The sequence below is a fragment of the Carcharhinus amblyrhynchos genome, unplaced genomic scaffold, assembly GCF_965287045.1.
Source record: "Carcharhinus amblyrhynchos unplaced genomic scaffold, sCarAmb.v2.hapA scaffold_38, whole genome shotgun sequence".
Lineage (NCBI taxonomy): Eukaryota > Metazoa > Chordata > Chondrichthyes > Carcharhiniformes > Carcharhinidae > Carcharhinus > Carcharhinus amblyrhynchos.
In genome coordinates, this window is record NW_027649779.1 from 10978045 (window position 1) to 10998273 (window position 20229).

At 43.9% G+C, this 20229-nt stretch overlaps 1 long non-coding RNA gene and 2 other non-coding genes across 3 annotated transcripts in view; 2 read left to right on the forward strand and 1 right to left on the reverse strand.

Moving 5' to 3' along the window:
• Nucleotides 1-20229, forward strand: part of LOC145362544 (uncharacterized) — a 538269-nt gene that overhangs the window by 459150 nt on the left and 58890 nt on the right. The window lies entirely within an intron of this gene.
• Nucleotides 2534-2615, forward strand: trnal-uag (transfer RNA leucine (anticodon UAG)). Its single transcript has one exon. It is a non-coding gene; the product is annotated as a tRNA-Leu (tRNA).
• trnav-cac (transfer RNA valine (anticodon CAC)) lies at nucleotides 3660-3732 on the reverse strand. The gene has a single exon. It is a non-coding gene; the product is annotated as a tRNA-Val (tRNA).

Genomic DNA, 20229 nt, shown 5'->3' on the forward strand with positions numbered 1-20229 from the left:
TTTTCTCTGCTGGTCGGGAATCTAACCCCCTGCTGCACAGATGAGGGGCTGGTCATTTAGGGCTAAGATAAGGAGAAATTACTTCACTCAAAGGGCAAGAATCTTTGACATTCTCTGTACCTGACAGTTATGTATGCCCCATCATCGAGCACATTTACGGTTGGGATAAACAGGTTTCTGATCTCTTGGGGAATTCAGGGATATGGGGAGCTGGTGGAAAAACTAAGTTGTATCCCAAGATCAGCCATGATGGTATTGAATGGTGGGAATCTCGATGGACCGAGTGGTCTGCTCCTCCTCCTATGATTCCTGTTAGAATAAAAACAGAAAGGACTGGAATTTCTCAGCAGGGTTTGCAACAAATGTGGAGCAAGACAGAGAGTTAAGTTTCCAAGTTCAATATGATTCTTTTCAAACCTGTAACTGAGTGTGAATTATAACAACTAACACAACATCGAGACTGCAAACACATACAGTATAACTTGTATCTGTCTTTTTCAGCACACAATACTAAAAGATATTTCAGATGGTGATTAACCTTATCAGTCTGCTCTTACAAACCCATTAAATTCTGTTGGGGACTGAACGAAATGCGAATAAATGCTTGTGTCAAAATCGAACTTTCCCCTCAGTGCACCTAATTTCACAGGAAGCATTTGAGGGTGAAATCAGAGCAATGATAACATGTCTTTAAAACCGAGGTTCGGATAATGTTGAGCAACAAACTGAAATCAAACAATTTTCCCTTACCCGACATGAGAAAGCTTAATGAAAGTTTCTGCCCGCTTTCGAACCGCGGACCTTTCGCGTGTGAAGCGAATGTCATAACCACTACACTACAGAAACAACTGGTAACAGGGTAGAGCGAATCTGCCTGTTTGCAATGTTCAACTACGCTGTGTTGCTGCAGGTTCCGATGGTCAGAGTGAGAGCCCATGTCACTGAATTCAGGAAGATAACCGTTACTTTCAATCTGATTGTACAACTTACTCCGAACATTAAAATTGAAAAGCGTTCGTCTAGCAAATATCTAAGGGATGAATGATTTCTACCCATTTTTTAATGCATCATTTCCATCTTTCTTCCAATAATCATCCACATTTTGTATCATCAGCGCTTTGTAACCTGTCGGCTCCTTTTTCTTTGTTTTTCACATGTGACATTTCCAATTCAGATACTAAAGAGGAAATCTCCCTGATACTGATTCCGACAGAACTGGTGCAGACCGGGAAGGAACGCAGGATTGTTGTGCAGCAATAAATCTCCATTCCCTGACCGGGAATCGAACCCAGGCCACGGCGGGGAAAGTACTGAATCCTAACCACTAGACCAACAGGGAAGCTAACAAAAATTTTATACAATATTAATTTATCCATGAGCCACCTGCATTTTATTTCGTTTCTGTCTTTTTATTCACCAAATACAAGTTTCTCCTTCACATTGTCATGTTTATATCACACACAAGTGTTATAAACTTGTGGCCACAGTGCAGAATCCAAACCACTGGTCCAACAGGGAAGCTGACAGTAACTTTCCCAATCAGCGGATCATCATCATTTTAGCCATTCTCTTCCTTCCTTTCCGTCACACCATTGGCAGGTTTCTCATTATGAAAACATAGTCTGCTTATTTCCATATTTGTCACTGTTATCGAGTCCATGGTGGTGAAAACGATGACTTTGCACCATTGCAACACCCGAGTTCCGCCATCACCAGCTCGGTGTTATCTTGACCATCATTCCTTGTGTCAAATAAAACATCCTCAATCTTACGTTCTGCCGCTTTTAAGGACTGACCCCTGATTTCATAATTAGAGAATGCAGGGTGAACACATCAGACTAATTAAAATTTACAAAAATATGAATAATAGAACTTTTCCCTCAGTATTCAATAAAAAGGATTCGGAAAAAAAAAATCTGCCCAGTTTCATTCCATGGGATTCGGACGGGATAACTATTGTAGAATTATTGCTGCAATTGGCTGAACACTTCCCTGGTGTTGAAAAAGAAGGTGACATTTTGCAGGTGTTAGGTTTTGGTGCAAATGGTCTGGCGTGGAAATTAAAGTAATAAAAGGATCATGGACAAAACAAATTGTAAAACCCGCTATAATCTGTTGGTCTGGTGGTTAGAGTTTGAAAGTTTCACTGCTGTTTTGATTGCAAGCCAGGGAATGAAGATTTATTGCTCTCCTCCAATCAGTGACAATAAGTATCAGTTATTTCCCGGCAGAACGCTCAAATCTCAGCCTCGCCTTGCGTTCTGTCCTTTCTCAAGTGAAAACCCTGAGCCAATTCAACAGGAAGACATATTGTCCTTTCTGGGGTCCAGACGAGGTTAAGGACAGTTTAAATGGAGCCGGCTCTTCACTGCAGCTCATTGTGTTTCTGACTGGAGATGATTTTTGTTTGCTGCACATTTCAGGATCATCTGATTCGGATACGATTTCCTCATGGCCCATCCCAACTCCACGGATTCTGATATATTTCAGTATTAATGCAATGAAAATACATGATTATGTCACTTTGCTGTGTGGTAGCGTGGCCGAGCGGTCTAAGGCGTTGGATTTAGGTTCCAGTCTCTATTGAGGCGTCGGTTCGAATCCCACCGCTGCCAGAGTTGGTGTAAGTTTTTGACCTTGGAGCTGAAATCTAACAGCTCGGGTTGAACGCAGGAGTGTGTGCGGTGCCGTTTTTGACAGATACCCCTGTAAAAACAGAATATTGCATTTGACTCATCAATCGTCAGTTCCGATACGACACACCAAAAAAAAACACGCACCGACCTCCTCTGGGACCCAGCGGTCAGTGTTCTTCCTCCCCCACTATGTCCCCAGAATTCAGAACCTGTGGCATCTTCTTCAGAGTCTTCAGTGTACAATCGATGGAGGCGAATATCATGCAAAGGCCATCTCCACACCCCCACTGCTTACCATCAAAAAACAGAGCAAAAGGAAATTGAGAATCGACGAGCTTAAGGATAGTTTAAATGATGCTGTCCGTTCATTGTGTTTCTGAAGTGAGATAATTTCTGTTTGTTACACAGTTCAGGCTAACCTGATTCAGAGAAGGAGCAGGCTCAATCCTCCCGATGGCCCTTCCCAACTGCATTACTTTAAACAAATTTCAGTACCATTCTCATTATATAATATGATTCTGGTACCTGGCAGTGTGGTCGAGCGGTCTAAGGCGCTGGATTAACTGTCCAGTCTCTATGGAGGTGTGGTTTCGAATCCCACCACTACCAAAATGGATTTGAATTTTGGTTCTCACAGCTCAGATTGAAAGCAGGAGTGTGTGTAGTGTCATTTTCGTCATGTGATTTTTCTGTGAAATGTGCGCCATTTTCTCTAGTTCACTTACAGTATCACTTGTATCTGTCTTTTCGGGCCCACACTGCTATCAGATATTTCAGATGGTGATTAACCATATTAGTCTGCACTTATAAACCCATTAAATACTGTTGGAGACTGAACTAGATGCGAATAAATGTTCGGTGTCAAAATCGAACTTTCCCGTCAGTGCACCTTATTTCACAGAAAGTTTTGAGGATGAAATCAGAGAAATGATAACATGTCTTTAACATCGAGGTTCGGATAATGTGCAGCAACAAACTGAAATCAAATAATTTCCCTTCGCCGACATAAGCAAGCTTAATGATTGTTTCTGCCCGGTTTCGAACCGGGGACCTTTCGCGTGTGAGGCGAACGTGATAACCACTACACTACAGAAACAATTGGAAACCTGACGGAGCAAATCAGCCTGTCTGCAATGTTCAACTAGGCTGTGTTGCTGCAGGTTCCGATGGTTAGACTGAGAGCCCATGTCACTGAATTCAGGAAGATAACCTTTACTTTCAACCTGATTGTACAACTTATCCCGAACAGCAAAATTGAAAAGCGTGCGTCTCGCAAATATCTAAGGGATCAATGACTTCTACCCATTCATTAATGCATTACTTTCATTTTTCTTCGAATACTCTCAGCATTTGTATCATCAGCGCTTTGTAACCTGTCGCTCCCTTTATTCTTTGTTCTTTAAATGTGACATTTCCAAATCAGATACAAAAGAAGAAATCTCCCTGATACTGATTCCGACAGAACTGGTGCAGACCGGGAAGTAACGCACGATTGCTGTACAGAAATAAATCTACATTCCCTGACCGGGAATGCCAACCCGGGCCGCGGAGGTGAAAGTGCCGAATCCTAACCACTAGACCACCAGGGAAGCTGGCTAATTCTAAAATATTAATTTATCCATGTGCCACCTGCCTTTTGTTTTATTTCTACACGGGAACACAATCTCAGGATAAGGCGCTGATGAGGAGAAATTGCTTCACTCAAAGGCTGGTGAATCTTGGGAATTCTCTACTCCAGAGGGTTCTGATGTTCCATCATTGAACACATTTCAGTTTGGGTTAGACAGATTTATGATCTATCCAGGAATGAATGGAATCAGGGATATGGAATTGGAGCAAATGCTCAGCAACAAGTTCATTTTTCAATTTTTTTAAAGTTTAATGGTATAACGGAAGCGTGTGTATATATATATATACATGATCATATATATATATTTATGATGTTATATGTAATATGTTTGAAGCCAATCGTCATTAAATAATGTTGGTAATACCAGATAACAGTAGAGCCGGGAACAATTGACAGCTATTTTTTATTGGCTCCCACGGACCCATTGCCAACAGACAAGTTTACCCGTGAATGCTGATGGTGAGAAAATAGTAAAATCCCGTTCCTGGGTGGTCTTGAATCACCAACCTTGGGGTTAACAGCCGAAATCGCTAACCAATTGCGCCACAGAGACTATGACAGCAACCGCTAAATATATTCTAAACCAGTTTGTGACCAATGACCAAATTCGATTTCTGAAAACCTATTCCAGAACTGCAGCATGACCGCACTGTTTACAAATGTCCTCCAGTCACACAATCCTGTGAGGTGTCTGTACTGATCTTATTGTGGCATCATGAGCGTTCCACATACAACAAGACTTGCATCTATAAATTCTCATCTTGAACATTTCAATTGAAATTTCAAGGCTGCAGAACCTTTTTGAGCAGAATGGATCAGGTTTCCATCCCCTTTCATGTGAACAAGTTGTTTCTGATTTCACTACAGAGGTTGTCTATTAAACAATGACTGAACACAGGGGGTGAATGTGAGAAGCTGAAGTTTCCACTTGAAGAGGTTCCCAGTGTCTCTGAGCAGCTGAACTGGGGAAGCCTTTGGGCAGAGACTGTCCTGCAGCTTTTTCCCGTCCTGACCACCAGAGGTCGCTGTAACGCGCCCGGGCGCTGCTCCGTCCAGTGTCATCTCTTGCCCACTCCGGCCCGGCCGCTGCTCGTTGACGGAAAATCCGGGGCCTGTTGAGAGGCGGGGCCAGCCGCCATATTGCCGTGATGTCACCATCAGCCCCTCCCCCCCCCCGTCGAGGGAAAAGCGACGGTTCAGAAATGTAGAAAGTGAGAGAAATTCCCACCCGGAAATCCCGCCCGGAGCGGAATTAAAATTGAATAAAATACATATTTTTATAAGGCGGGTGGCGGAACCGCGCATGTGCCGTAGTATTTTCCCAGAGCGCACCGCGCGGGTGTGATTGCAAAACAGACGCAATTTAAAAAAAGAAGCGATGTTCCCGAATGGAGAAGGAACCGAAAGTGACGGGTGAGGATGTGAATAATAATCATCAAGGTTCAACATATTAAAAGATTAAAATTTAACTGTCTGGGCGCATGTGCAGGAGGGGAATTCCCCCAGAGTGCAGCGCGCGGGACGCCGTCTCCCCTGGCAACGCAAGATGGCCGTCTGCGGTGGGTGTGAGTGTGGCGCAGGCGCAGTGAGGTCTGCCTGCAGCCCATTGTCCAGATTGCCCCCCAGTGGATGTGGTGGGGATGGTGCAGCAGATGGAGCAACAATCCCAGTTTCAATAGGAGGAGTCTCAGCATTGCAGAGTGTTTAAACAAGAGGGTGCATTGTCACAGCAGCATCTAGACCTTCAGTTTTAGTTTATTTATTAGTGTCACTATAAGTCGGCTTACATTAATACTGCAATGAAGTTACTGTGAGAATTCCCCTAGTCTCCACATTCCTGTTCAGGTAACACTGAGGGAGAATTTAAGCACGGCCCAATGCCCCCTAACCCAGCACATCTTTCAGACTGGGGAAGGAAACCGGAGAAAACCCACACAGAAACGGTGAAAACGTGGAAACGACCCACAGGTCCCTAGCACAGTGAGGCTGCAGTGTTAACCACTGTGCCATCATGCTGACACTGGGGCAAATTTATTTGGGGGGAACACGGGGCAGGTGAGGGTACGGATAAGTCAATTTGATGAGGGGGTGGAGTCACGAGGAAAAATGAGCTTTGTCTCAAAAAAATTCTTCAATTTTCCTTTTGTTTCTTATTGAAAACCAGCTCACTCCTCCATCCCGCCCATCAATAGGGCTAACAGAGAGCAGTGTTTGTATTTAGCTGTGTGTGGGTGCATCCATGCATATGATTTCGAAAACTCTGCCTGTGTGTGGCTGTGCCTGTTTGTTTATCTGAGTGTGTGTATTCAGGTGAGGTGTGTGTGTGTATGTGTGTCTGAGTTTGAACATTTGTGTCTGCTCTGTGACTGTCTGTGTTTCTGTGTCCTTGTTTGAGTGTCTTTATGTATGTGTTGTCTGAGAGTGTGTGTGTGTGTGTTTGTTTGTCAGTGTGTATCAGAGCGCGTCCATGTGTGTGTTTATCTGACAGCGTGTGTATGTTTGTCTGTGTGTCTGTGTGTCTGTGTGTGTGTGTGCGTGTGTCTGTGTGTGTGTGTGTGTGTGTGTGTCTGTGTGTGCGTATCTGTGTGTGTGTGTGTGCATGTATGCGTTTATGTCTGTGTGTCATTTTGCCTGGGACGATCTGCTTGTCTTTGTCCGTCTCTATGTTCGTGTGTGTGTCTGTCAGTTTTTATCTAAGAGAGTTTGCGTTGTTGTCTGAGTGTGTGTGCATGTCTGATTGAGAGTTTTTCTGTGTGCGTGTTTGTTTGAGTATGTGTATGTGCGTGTGTGAAAGTATGTGTGCGTGAGAGAGAGAGTGTGTGTGTGTGTGTGTGTGTGTGTGTGTGTGTGTGTGTGTGGGCAATCCCTCTCTCTCTCTCTCTCTCTCACACACACACGCACACACACACTCATGCACACATACTTTCAGAGACACACATACACAGACTCAAACAAACAACCACACAGAAAAACTCACACTCAGACATGCACACACACTCAGACAACAACGCAAACTCTCAGACAAAAGCTGAAACACACACACAAACACAGACATGGACAAAGACAGGCAGATTGTCTCAGGCAAAATGACACACAGACATAAACGCACACATGCACACACACACACACACACACACAGATACACAAAGATACGCACACACACACACAGATTCACACACACACACACACACACACATAGATACACACGCTTTCAGATATTGTTTGCTAATGGCCATCTCAAATCATTGTTCACAGTCAACCAGGGGACGGAATGGTGTGGTGATATTATCTCTAGAGTAACAATCCAAAAACTCAGCCAATCTTCTGGGATCCAGTGCTTGAAACACAATTCAATTTCAAAAAAACCCTTAAAATTTTGTATCTACTGATGACAGTGAAATCTTTGTCAATTGTCAGAGAGAAAAAAACATCTTGGGCACTATGTCCTTTAGGAAGGAAATCTGCCGTGTTTACCAGGTTAGGCCAACACGTGAGTCTAGAGCCACATCAATGTGGTTGACTGTCAACTGCCCTCCAAGGGCAACTGGAGATGGGCAATAAACGCGCATGTTCCATGAATGAATAAAAATGCTGTGTGTCAGGAGTCACATGAAGGGCAGACTGTGTAAAGAACACAGATTGTCTTGCTTAAGACGCTCCACTTGAGTGGGGACTTGGGACGAGGTGATACGAGGAAAGATCGGACAGAGTCCAATGGAGTACAGAAGATTGGTTAATGATTTTTTGAAACACATATGATCTTTTGGAGGAGTGTGGGGGGTTTGGGGGTCGGAGGGGTGATGGGGGCAGCGGGGTGAGAGTGGAAGCTGACGGAATGTTTAACCTTCGCGGGACAGATTGGAAAGGGAGCGAATAAAATAATTGTTTCTCCTTTCAGAGACCTGTGTGCCTTTGGAACTGCCTTCTGCAGAAATCTCCTGCAGCTTCAGTCGCTGGGAAAGTCTCTGAAAAGATTCAGGCTTGTCGACAGTGGCAACACCTGGCCTCTCACCACTCCCCCCGGCTCTGACTAACTGCCATCTCGCTGCTGGAGTTTCCAGTCCCGGGTGATTAAACCACAAGTTCTGATCTTTGAACAAACTGAGAGGCTCAGCGACCTGTTGAGTGAAACCGCACACTCGGAGGACTTCTTTCTGCCGTTGGTCGCCTTGTCAACCAGACTCTGGTTCCCCCAATCAGCAGTGAACGCATGTATCATTACATCTCAACAGTTTCTATCAAAATAAGCAACCCAAAGGCGATTAACCCTCCTGCTGCCAAGCAGTAAAAGAAAATAAACACCTGATAGGATTTTCAGAGCATGAACTTCGGGACTGGGAATGTAATTTGTGTCATTGCTGTAAGAGAGCTGGATCGTTCCTCTTAAAATACCAAGTACAGGTTGAGCGGTCACACTAAAGTTTATTGGGTTTGATGCGAGGGGGAACGGCCTCTGGGCAAGTCATCCAGAGTCCTAAGCACAGTGATTAGCTCTGTAGTGCCAGAGACACTGGTTCGAATCCAGCCTTGGGTAGCTGCCTGTGTTAAATTTGCACGTTCTCCCCGTTTCTGCATCGGTTTTATTCGGATGCTCTAGTCTCCTACCTCAGTCCAAGGATGTGCAGGCTGGGTGTATTGGCCTTGCTAAAATGCACCTTTGTGTCCCACAGATGTACAGGATTGACCGTGGGCAGAGGGGAGGGTCTGGATTGATTTCTCTTTCAGAGAGTCAGTGCAGACTCGATGGACAGAATGGCCTCTTTCTGCAATGTATTGTTTCTACGATTCTATTTTAACACAGACACAAAACCCATCATGATAAATTGTTCCCCCCTCCCCCTTCAGGGGTGTTATAACGACATCTTATAATGGCATGGCGATTAATCCAGAAAGCCAGAGTTAATGCTTTGAGCATACATGAGGATTGAATTCCAGCCATGACAGTTAGAGAAACCTGAATTCAATAAAAACAACCTGAAATTCAACAATCAAACCATGAGTCAATTGTTATTAAAACCCATCTGGTTCACTACATGAGACTTCAAGTTCAACACCACGGTCAACACAAGCCACACGGTTCAATGGTGATTCGGGATGGGAAATACATTCTGGCCCTGCCCACAATGCATTTATCAATGAGTGAAGTAACAAATACATTGTGTGTGGGAGTCGTTGGCCTGGCCAACATTTATAGCCCATCCCTAATGACCCGAATTACCACTGCAGCCGATGTAGTTAAACCAGGCGCAGGAGAAGAGTTATCTTTGGGTGTTGGGAACATTTTGGGAATCTTCTCGCTTTCCCAGCCTGGTGGGGTTAGCTCCTCAATTCTGTCATTCCTATTAGGAAGCTTCCCCTCTTCCATGACATTCATTCACATTGCTTCTCGTTGTAATATTTTACGGCGGGTGGGGGAGGGGGGAGGGGGAGCGGGGAGAGGTGTATTGTGGAGACGGCAGCATATTGGAAGAAAATGTAACTGAATTGATTAGTAAGTTTGAAGATGGCACAAAGGTTTGTAGATTTGCGGATAGCGATGAGGACCATCAGAGGATACAGCAGGATATAGTTCAGTTGGAGACTTGATCGAAGGGATTGCAGATGGAGCTTAATCTGGACAAATGTGAGATGGTGCATTTTGGGAGGTCTAATACAGATAAGAAATATACAGTAAATGGCAGAATCCTTAAGAGTATTGATAGGCAGACGGATCTGGGTGTACAGGTACACAGGTCACTGAAAGTGGCAATGCAGGTGGAGAAGGTAGTCAAGAAGGCATACGGCATGTTTGCCTTCATTGGCCGGGGCATGAGTTGAAAAATTGGCAAGTCATTTTGCAGCTTTGCAGAAGATTAGTTAGGCTGCTCTTGGAACATAGTGATCAATTCTGGTCGCCACACTACCAGAAGAATGTGAATGCTTTGGAGAGGGTACAGAAAAGACTTACCAGCATGTTGCCTGGTATGGAGGGCATTAGCTATGAGGAGAGGTTGGAGAAATTTGGGTTGTTCTCACTGGAACGACAGAGGTTGAGGGGCGACCTGATAATTGGCTACAAGATTATGAGAGGCATGAGCAGAAAGGAGAGTCAGAAGGTTTTTCCCAGGGTGGAAGAGTCAATTACTAGGGGGAATAGGTTTAAGGTGTGAGCAGCAAGGTTTAAAGGAGATATGTGAGGCATGTTTTTTACACAAAAGTTGGTTGGTGCCTGGAGCTTGCTGATGGGGGAGGTAGTGGAAGTGAACACAGTGGTGAGTTTTAAAGAGCGCCTTGATAAACACATGTATAGGATGGAAATAGAGGGAAATGTTCCCCGGAAGGGTAGGGGGTTTTACTTCAATCGGGCATCATGGCTGGAGCAGGCTTGGAGGGCCGAATTTCCAGTTCCTGTGCTGTAATTTTCTTTGTCCTTTGTTCTTTGTACTGGAATGGCTATCGAGCGAAAGAACCTCAGCCCTGAGACTAGGGGTTCAAACCTGCGGACTTTCAATTGTTCCAATTGGTGGGATCTGCTATGGGGAGCCGGTATCCTCATGATGGGCCTAATGGCCACCATTTGTGCTGCGTGACGTCAAGTGCGCTCTGTTGACCAAACCATGTCTTGCCATCACGTTAACAAAGAGACAGAAGATATCCTTCAGTAAAGACTGCAGATTTATTGAATATTAATAGCAATGCAGATGACACAAGTACAAGGTTACAGACATGAACAAAAGTGTGATTAACGAACCAGAAGAGCATAAGACGGAGGAGCAGGAGTGACCATTCAGCCCACCGGGTTTGTTGCGCCTTTCAATGAAGTAATGGCTGGTTTGATATTATCCTCAACTCCACTTTACCACCTTATCCCCATAACTCTCACTTCCCCTGACTGACCGGGTGATCTTAAATGTGAATGAATGTCCCATCTGTGAAATAACCTGAGAGCAATAACCGGATTTTAGGTTAAGCTAATGGCGAGATATTCAAAAACTCTTGTTGATCTTATTTGTGAAATGCAGTGTAATGATAAAGCTCTGCACAGTGACACAGGGTGGCTCGATTATCTCTAAGGACCCGGATGTACAGGCTGGGGTTTGGTGCCTCCGTGACACTGGGAGGAAAATCTGGAGTCCAAGATTCAGTCCGGGAGTGAGAATATCACCTTGGCTACAATCTAAAAGCGGGTGGCATCCCACTACCCGCCTGATATTCGCTCTGATTGACTTCCTTTGATTCAGAGAAGTAACTCCAGGCTGTCAAACTCACCCTTCCCTCCACTAGCTCTTGAAATACTGAAAAAAATGAACACACAGACTGACTAAAACTGACTGGATCAGGTAGGGGTCATTTTAAACCCAGCTTACCTACTCACCATTCAAATCTAACTACTGAGTTATTGAGTTTGATGAAAATCTGATCAGACCCTTGCTAATTAAATATATCTTACGCTCTTAAATTGCGTGCAAAAAAAAACGTTTAAATTAACTACCAAAATAAAACAAATAAAAGGGAAAGGTGAGGTGCCATTAGCTAGATTGCCCTGTAAAGGGGCTGGCACTATCGCTATGGGCTGAGTGGCTGCTTTCTATGCAATAGGATTCTACTATTCCAAGCAAAGAATATAAAAATCTATATGTCCTAAAATTGAAAATGCTGTTTTCAGAAATGTCTCCGACACTATTGCAGGCAGAGACCATATAAATGTCAGCTCCACACTGTTGCTGAAATGCATAATTGAAATGTTTGTGCCGCATAAGCAGTAGAAATCATACAGAACCACGAGTTTCAAATCAAAATAACAGTGGGAAAAAGTTACCGAAATGAGGATATTTAAAAGTTAAGCTGCCATTTAAAACAAGCGAGTTTGAATTGCTTGAAGTGGAATCTAAGATCAGGAAGTGTCTGGATTTTGATGTCCCAGTCAATGAGTTCACATCTGAATCCATTTAATCGTCCAATGCAGTTCTGTTTGGAATGAAAGGAATAACAGTGTTAGTACATCAAAGATCAGCAAGCAAATAACACGTTTTATCTTTAGGGTCTCCATTAAAGTCCTCCATTAATATTCTCAGAAGCCAGTGCAAGTACACAAGAACCCCTACAGTGCAGAAGGATGTGATTTGGCCCATAGAGCCTGCACTGACTCTCTGAAAGAGCTACACAGCTCAAGACCAGAGGATGGGTGTAAAAGGCTAGTCTATCAGTCACACCCATAATTAAACACAACTCTGGAGAGGTTTAAGCAGTCAAGGCTGCGATTGGGGGCGGGGGTTGGGGGGACCTGGATGAAAAGCGATGAGGATGGAGCATTGGGGTAACAGTTCGTTTGTCTAAATGTATCCAAGTTACTGTTCACTCCACGGGTTAGCTTCAGCGCCTGCCTTAACAGTGGCCTCCCGAGATCCCGTCAATGGACTGTGTCCATCTCACTTTGTCTTTCTGGGCACGCATTTAGGTGACCGATCTTACCTTAGAATAGCCACACCCTGGCCGTCATCAGGACATTGAAGACAATGCTTTTGAAAAATAAAATTCTCAGCCCCATCACTGTCAAACAGAAAAAGTTCACCCTCAGTCGATCTGCCAAAATGAGAGAAACAAAAGATAGATCTGGTTTGGTGCATGTATCATTTGGAACTAAAAAGCAACTGAAACCACTAATGTGTGTTTTTTTCTCATTATCTGACTGCTTGAATTTGTCCGTCTGTCCATCCTGTCCGTCTGTCTGTCCACCGGCCCACCTACCTGCCTGTCCGTCTATCTTCATGTGTCTTTCACTCTGAATATCTCTCTCTCTCTGTCTCTCTCTCTCTTTCTTTCTCTCTCTCTCTTTCTCTCCCTCACCTTTCTCCCACCCCCCCACCATTCCTCCCCATCCCTCGATTGATATATCTCTCTCCTTCACTCTGTGTGACGATCTACCTTTCTCCCCATCTCACTATATCTTTATCATTCGATCTCCGGCTCTGTCTCCCTGCCTATCTGTCCACTTATCAATCTGTCTATTTGCAAGTATTTTGCTTTGATTAATGTTGAATAAAGTACATACCGTTTTCTGTGTCACGTGATTCTGTTGAGGAATCAAATCGACTTGTAAGGCATTTAGTTTGATCTGAAAGGGCACAAAAATAAATGACTTATTCAGTGAACAAGTGACATTACTGTAACCATGTTTGTTCTCAATATCACTTCCAATAACGTTGTGTCAATAACCAATAGCCACGAAGGAAGTAAGAATCAAACAGCACGATTGAACTTGTTCACTTGATTATTCACAACGGAGAAACATTGGTAACTCTGCCATTTAGTTCGGCCCAAATCTGAGTTCAAAGAGTGTAGGGTCGATTATCCATCAGAGATTAAACCCCAGAATCCGGGCCATTCCATCGGTGCAGTATTTCACTGTCTTCCAAAGAAGTGGTGAAACCGAGGCCTGATTTCAGCTCTGCAGTGGATTAATGATATCAGGACACTTCTCCAGAGGAGCGGGATTCTCCAGTGCTCTGCTTAATATTTAATACTTTCCTAAATTCGGTGATACACCAGCGGCTGCGGGTCCTGGACACTGCCCTAAATTGTAATAGTCAGCTATTATTATTTTTATTCACTTATAGAATGTGGATATCGCTGGCAGGTCAGCATTTACTGCCAATCCCTAATTGCCCCCTTCTGAAGATGGTTGTGAGTCCCCTGCTTGAAACTCTGCAGTCTGTGAGGTGTATGTACACACACAGGGCTCTTAGGGAAGAAGTTCCACCATTTTGACAGAGCGACAGTGAAGGAACTGCCAAAATATTTCCAAGTCAGAATGCTGAGTGACTTGGAGGGGAACATCCAGATAATTGTGTTCCCGGGTATCTGCTGCCCTTGTCCTCCGAGATGATAACGGCCATGATTTTGGAAGATTCAGTGGAAAGAGACTTGGAGAACGACTGCTGTGTATCTTGTGGATGGCACACAGTGCTACCACTGTGCTTCGGTGGTGGAAAAAGTGGATGTTTGAGAATAAAATACTTAATGCTGGAGCGGCACAGTGGCTCAATGCTTAGTACTGTTGCACCCCACTACCCCGACCCTCCGACACCGTCCCCCCCCACTCCCCGCCCACAGTGTCAGGGACCTGGATTCGATCCCTGGATTCGGTGACTGTGCAGAGTCTGCAGGGTTTCCTCTTGTCAGTGTGGGTCTGATCCACAAGATACACAGCAGGAATTCTCCCAAGTCCAGTTTCCTCCCACAGTCTGAAAGTCGTGCTGATTAGAAGTATTGGCCAGGCTAAATTCTCCCTCAGTGTCCCCGAACAGGTGTAGAGTGTGGCGACTAGGATATTTTCACAGTAACTTCATTGCACATTTAATGTAAACCTATTTGTGACAGTAATAAATAAACTTTTAATCAAACGGAGCCTCTTTGTCCTGGGTCGTGTCAAATTTCTGACTGTTGCTGGAACTGCATTTATCCAGGCAAGTGACTAATACCCTACCACAGTCATGGTTATGTCTTGTGGATGGTGCAGAGGATTGGGGAGATTAAGAGATACATTATTCAGCACAGGATTCCCAATCTCCGACATGCTCTTGCAGTCAGAGCACTTATATGGATAGTCCAGTTCAGTTTCTGAGCAACGTTAACCCTCAGGATGATGATAGTGTGGGTTGACCATTTAGAAGTCTACAAGATTATGAGAGGCTTCTACAGATTGTTAGTCAGAAACATTTTTTCTCAGTATGGAAAAGTCAATTACTAAGGAGGATAGATTTAAGGTTAGAAGGAGATGTGCGAGGCAGATTTTTTTACACACAGGGTGGTGGGTGCCTGGAACTCGCAGCCGGGGGAGGTAGTGGAATCAGATACGGTATTGAGTTTTAACGGGCATCTTAACAAATACATGAATAGGATGGGAATAGAGGGATCTGGTCCCCGGAAGGGTAGGGGGTTTTAGTTCAGTCGGGTAGCATGTTCGATGCAGGCTTGGAGGGCCGAAGGGCCTGTTCCTGTGCTGTAATTTTCTTTGTTCTTTGTTTCAGTCATGGTAATGCCATTAAATGACAAGAGCCGATTGTTACCTTCTTTCCTGTTGGAGTTGGTCATTGCCTGGAACATGTGTGGTTCAAATGTTATTGGCAGCTTGTCAGTCCAACCCTAGATATTGTCCAGCTATTGCTGCATTTGTAATGCACGACTTCAAGATCTGAGGTATCATGAATGGTGCTGAACATTGTTCAGTCATCAGCGAACATCCCAACTTCTGACCTTACAATGGATTGAAGGTGATTGATGAAGCAACTGAAGCCGATTGGGTCTGAGACACTGAGGAACTCCTGCAGTGAAGTCCCCAGACGATAATAATTGACTCTCAAACATAAGTCAGCGAATCTTTCAAAAAGACAACATTTTGAGTGAGGATGACACCGAGTGTTTTTCGGCCGTTAAGAGGATGGATAATATTTCGTGAATGTTCTTCCTATCATAAAACACTCTCAGAGGAGGCAGTAGCGCAGTGACATTGTCAATCCAACGACCCAGAATACTGATGCGTGTTCGAAATTCGCCATGTCAGATGCAAAATGTGAATATTAAAAAAAGGCTTCAGAAGTCTAATGATGACCAATGAAATTATTGTCGATTATCGTTAAAACTCATCTTGTTCACTAATATCCTTTAGGGGAGGAAATCTGCCGTTCTTACATTGTCTGGCCGGCAAGTGAATCTTAAATGCCCTCTGCTGATGGGCAATTTAGGATGGGCAATAAATGCTGGTCAAGCCAATGACACCCACATCACATGAACGGAAATAAAATAAACTTACCGATGTTTACTGAGTAATTCTGATTATTGTGAAGTGCCGTGCACGTGATGATTGGTGGTTTTCCGGATTGGGTGAAAGAGAGAAAACCCGAACTCCTGTAATTCCCGCTCTCCAATAGGACACTGGATCTTGTCACATTGATCCCCTGGTCGGATCCCCTGGACAGGGAGAGCTTGATTGTCTTGGGGGAGAAGTCCGAGGCCAAACATACTGCAGCGGTGGTGTTGTTGGGGGCTTCCGGTGGCACTGGTGGGTAAAAGACGCTCAATTTTGGTTCTTTCGGGTCTTTCGCCTCTGAAAGTGTAAGAAATAAAAGAGGAAAAAAATCAGAATCCAACAGGGTGCCATCCCCCAACCTGCTGTGCCATTCGAATAGACCACACTTTTCTGACCCTTAACCCTATGTAAGTTTCTCCATTAACTTACCGAATGCTGAGACTGGATAAGTAATATTTTTCCCTTGGCACAAAGAAGCTCTCTTTCTCTCTCTCTCTCTCTCTCTCTCACACACACACACACACACACACACGCACAAACACACACAAACACGGGTGAGATCCTAATTGAATATTTCTTACCATTATTCACTGTTGACAAAGGCATGGTTGCTCGGGAACTTGGGGAAAAATAGTAATGTCTTAGGGAGTGTACATATAACAGTGAAAGAGGTGCTGGAAGTCTTACAGCGCATCGAGATAGATGAATCCCTGAATATTATTGAAGTGTATCCCAGGATATTGTGGGAGTCGCGGGAGAAATTTGCGGGTTCCCTAGCAGAGATATTTAAATCATCGTTAGACACAGGTGACTTGCCTGAAGATTGGAGAGTGGCAAATGTTGTGTCTTTGTTTCAAAACGGCCTGCAGGGAAAAGCCTGGAAACTACAGGCCAGTGAGTCTCGCATCTGTGGTGGCTAAATTGTCGAAATACATTTTGAGAGACAGGATCTACAGTCATTTAGAGATGCAAGGACTGATTAGGGGCAGTCAGCATGGCTTTGTGAGTGGAAAATCATTTCTCAGAAATTTGATTGAATTTTTGAAGGGATAGCCAAGAAGGTTGATAAGGGCAATGCAGTTGATGTTGTCGACATGGAATTTAGCAAGGCCTTTGAGAAGGTATTGCATAGTAGGCTGTTGCATAAGGTTAAATCTCATGACATCCAATGTGAGGAAGCTAAATGGATGCGAAATTTGTTTGATGACAGAAGCCAGAGGGTTGTTCGACAGAGTTGTTTTCAAACTGGAGATCTGAGACCAGTGGTGTGCCTCAGGGATTAGTGCTGGATCCACCGTTATTTGTCATCTATATTAATGATTTGGATGAGAATATAGGAGGCACGGTTAGTAAGTTTGCAAATGACATCAAGATTTGTGGCATCGTGGGCAGTGAAGAAGGTTGCAATGGGATTAAGGTCCATTGGGCCAGTGGGCTGACGCCTGGCAGATGGAGTTTAACTTTAGATAAATGAAAGGTGAGACATTTTGGTGGATTGAACGAGGACAGGACTTACTCAGTTAATAGTATGGCTTTGGGAAGAGTTACAGAACAAAGAGATCTAGGGGTATAAGTTCAGAGATCCTTGAAAGTGGATTCACAGGTGGACAGAGTGGTAATGACGGCATTCGGCATACTTGCTTTCATTGGACAAAACATTGAATAAGGGAGTTGGGACGTCTTGTTGAAATTGCACAAGGCATTGACAAGGCCAACATTGAATACTACTCTGGTCAATCTGTCATAGAAAATAAATCATTAAACTATAAAGAGTGCAGAACAATTTTTGTTTAGGATGCTGCTTGCACTTGATGCTTTGAGCTGTAAGGAGAGGTTGGATAGACTGGGACTTTTTCCTCTGGAGCGTAGAGGCTGAGGGGTGATCTCATTGACGTATATAAAATAATGAGGGGTATAGATCAGCTAGATAGTCAATATCTTTTTCCGAAAGTTAGGGGATTCAAAAACAAGAGGGCATCGGTTTAAGGGGGGAGAGAGAGAGAGAGAGATACAAAAGTGTCCAGAGGGGCTATTCTTTATTTTCGCATAGAGAGTGATGAGTGTCTGGAACAAACTGCCAGAAGTACTAGTAGAGACGGGTACAATTTTGTCTTTTATACCGTTACATGAGTAAGATGGGTATAGAGGAATATGGGCCAAATGCAGGCAATTGGGATTATCTTAGGACTTAAAAAAAAACGTGGGATGAACAATTTCGGCCAAAAGCCTGTTTCCATGGTGTAAACCTCTATGATTCTATGATTCTATGACGCACACACACACACATGCACCTCGAGGCAGTCATACCCAGATACATGCAGAGAGACACACACTGACACATTGAGAGACACAGACGCCCAGAACCACACACAGATACATACAGACTGGATTTGGGGACCAAATAAAATATTTCCAATCTTGATGCTGACGCACACTTAATGGTGAGGGGGATTCATGGGTGACATGAAGGGATTTTGGACAGGCTGAGTCAATGGGCAAGAACATGGCAGATGGAATAAAATCTAAATATGTGGAAGTTATCCACTCTGGCAGAAAAAAAAATACATCAGAGAGGCAGAGTAGTTCCTAAGCGGTGTGAGATTGGACAGAGTTGTTCCCAGAGAGAGCGGGGTATCCTAGTTCATGGGTCACTAAAAGCTAGTGTCTAGGCACTGCAAGAACTTAGAAGACGAATGCTACATATGTATCTAACAAAACAGGAATATGCGTGTACACGTGTAATGTACGTGTGTGTGTGTGTGTGTGTGTCATGATCTGTTTGAAAGTTCGAGCATTATTTGTGGACCAAATGGCCTACACCCGCCCATTTGTTCCTTTGAGAATAAAGTACACACACACACACACACACACACGCACACACACAGGCACACAGGTCTAGAGACACACGGAGACACACAGACTGAGGTATTGAGAAACAGACATGCCCAGAAACAAACACACAGATAGAAACACAGTCAGATACTTGAAGTGGAGATCAAATTTAATAATTCAAACTTTGCTGATCGCACAAACATATTGGAGAGGAGGATGCAGTGGGGTTACAAGGGGATTTGGACAGGCTGAGTGAATGCACAGACATGGCAGATGGGATAAAAAGTGACTCAGTATTTAGTTGTCAACTATGGTCGGAAACGGAAGAAAAACAGAACTATAAAATATTACCTACATGGTGTGAGGTTGAAAAGAGTTGGCTTCCACGGAGACCTGGTCACTAAAAAATAGTATTCAGGTACAGCAAGCAATGTGGAAGGCAGATGCTATGTTCGTTTGTCGCAAAATATTAATGTGAGCGTGCACATTAGTTTGGATGCATCTGGGTAAGTGCCTGTGTGTGTGTTTTTGTATGGGTGGGTGCGTGTGAGTTCACCATGATCAGTTTGAATGTTCTATCAGTATCATAGAACATAGAACATTACAGCACAGTACAGGCCCTTCGGCCCTCAATGTTGTGCCCAGCTAAGTCTAAACCCAAGATCAAGTTATCCCTCTCCCTATAATTCTGGTGTGCTCACGTGCCTACCCAATAACCGCCTGAAAGTTCCTGAAGTGTCCGACTCCACTATCACATCAGACAGTGTATTCCATTGGCCAAATGACCTATATCTGCTCCCATGTTACTTCAAGACTTCAATACATGTACACGCCGCTGATACTCACACAGACAGGTATGGACATAGAGGCATGCAAGCGTACAAACACACTCACGCATGAACACGCACACACACTCAATCATAAACACACAAACACACATACACACACACACACACACACATATACCTGTACAGAATGATATGCAGATTAGTTACATTTATTAACACAATGTGATAGAATGCTGAGTATGCTAGTTTGTAACTGACTCAAGAAACAGCAATGTAAGCAGTATCACTGGAAGCATCAATTTGCAAAGAAAGATTAACATTTTGTGAATGGATAAAACTAGTGGATGTTTTCAGTGAGGGAAATGCAACTTAACGCACCTTAAATCTGAAAATCAAAGAACCATGTTGTTTATAAATGTCCATATGTTAAGCGTAAGGAACGATCAACAAATGTCTTTATTCAAATTCTTTGGATAGGGGAAGAAGAGAGAATGCACAAACACTGAGCGACCGCAAAATATAATCGGTGCTTAATATTCATGTTTTATTGTGAAG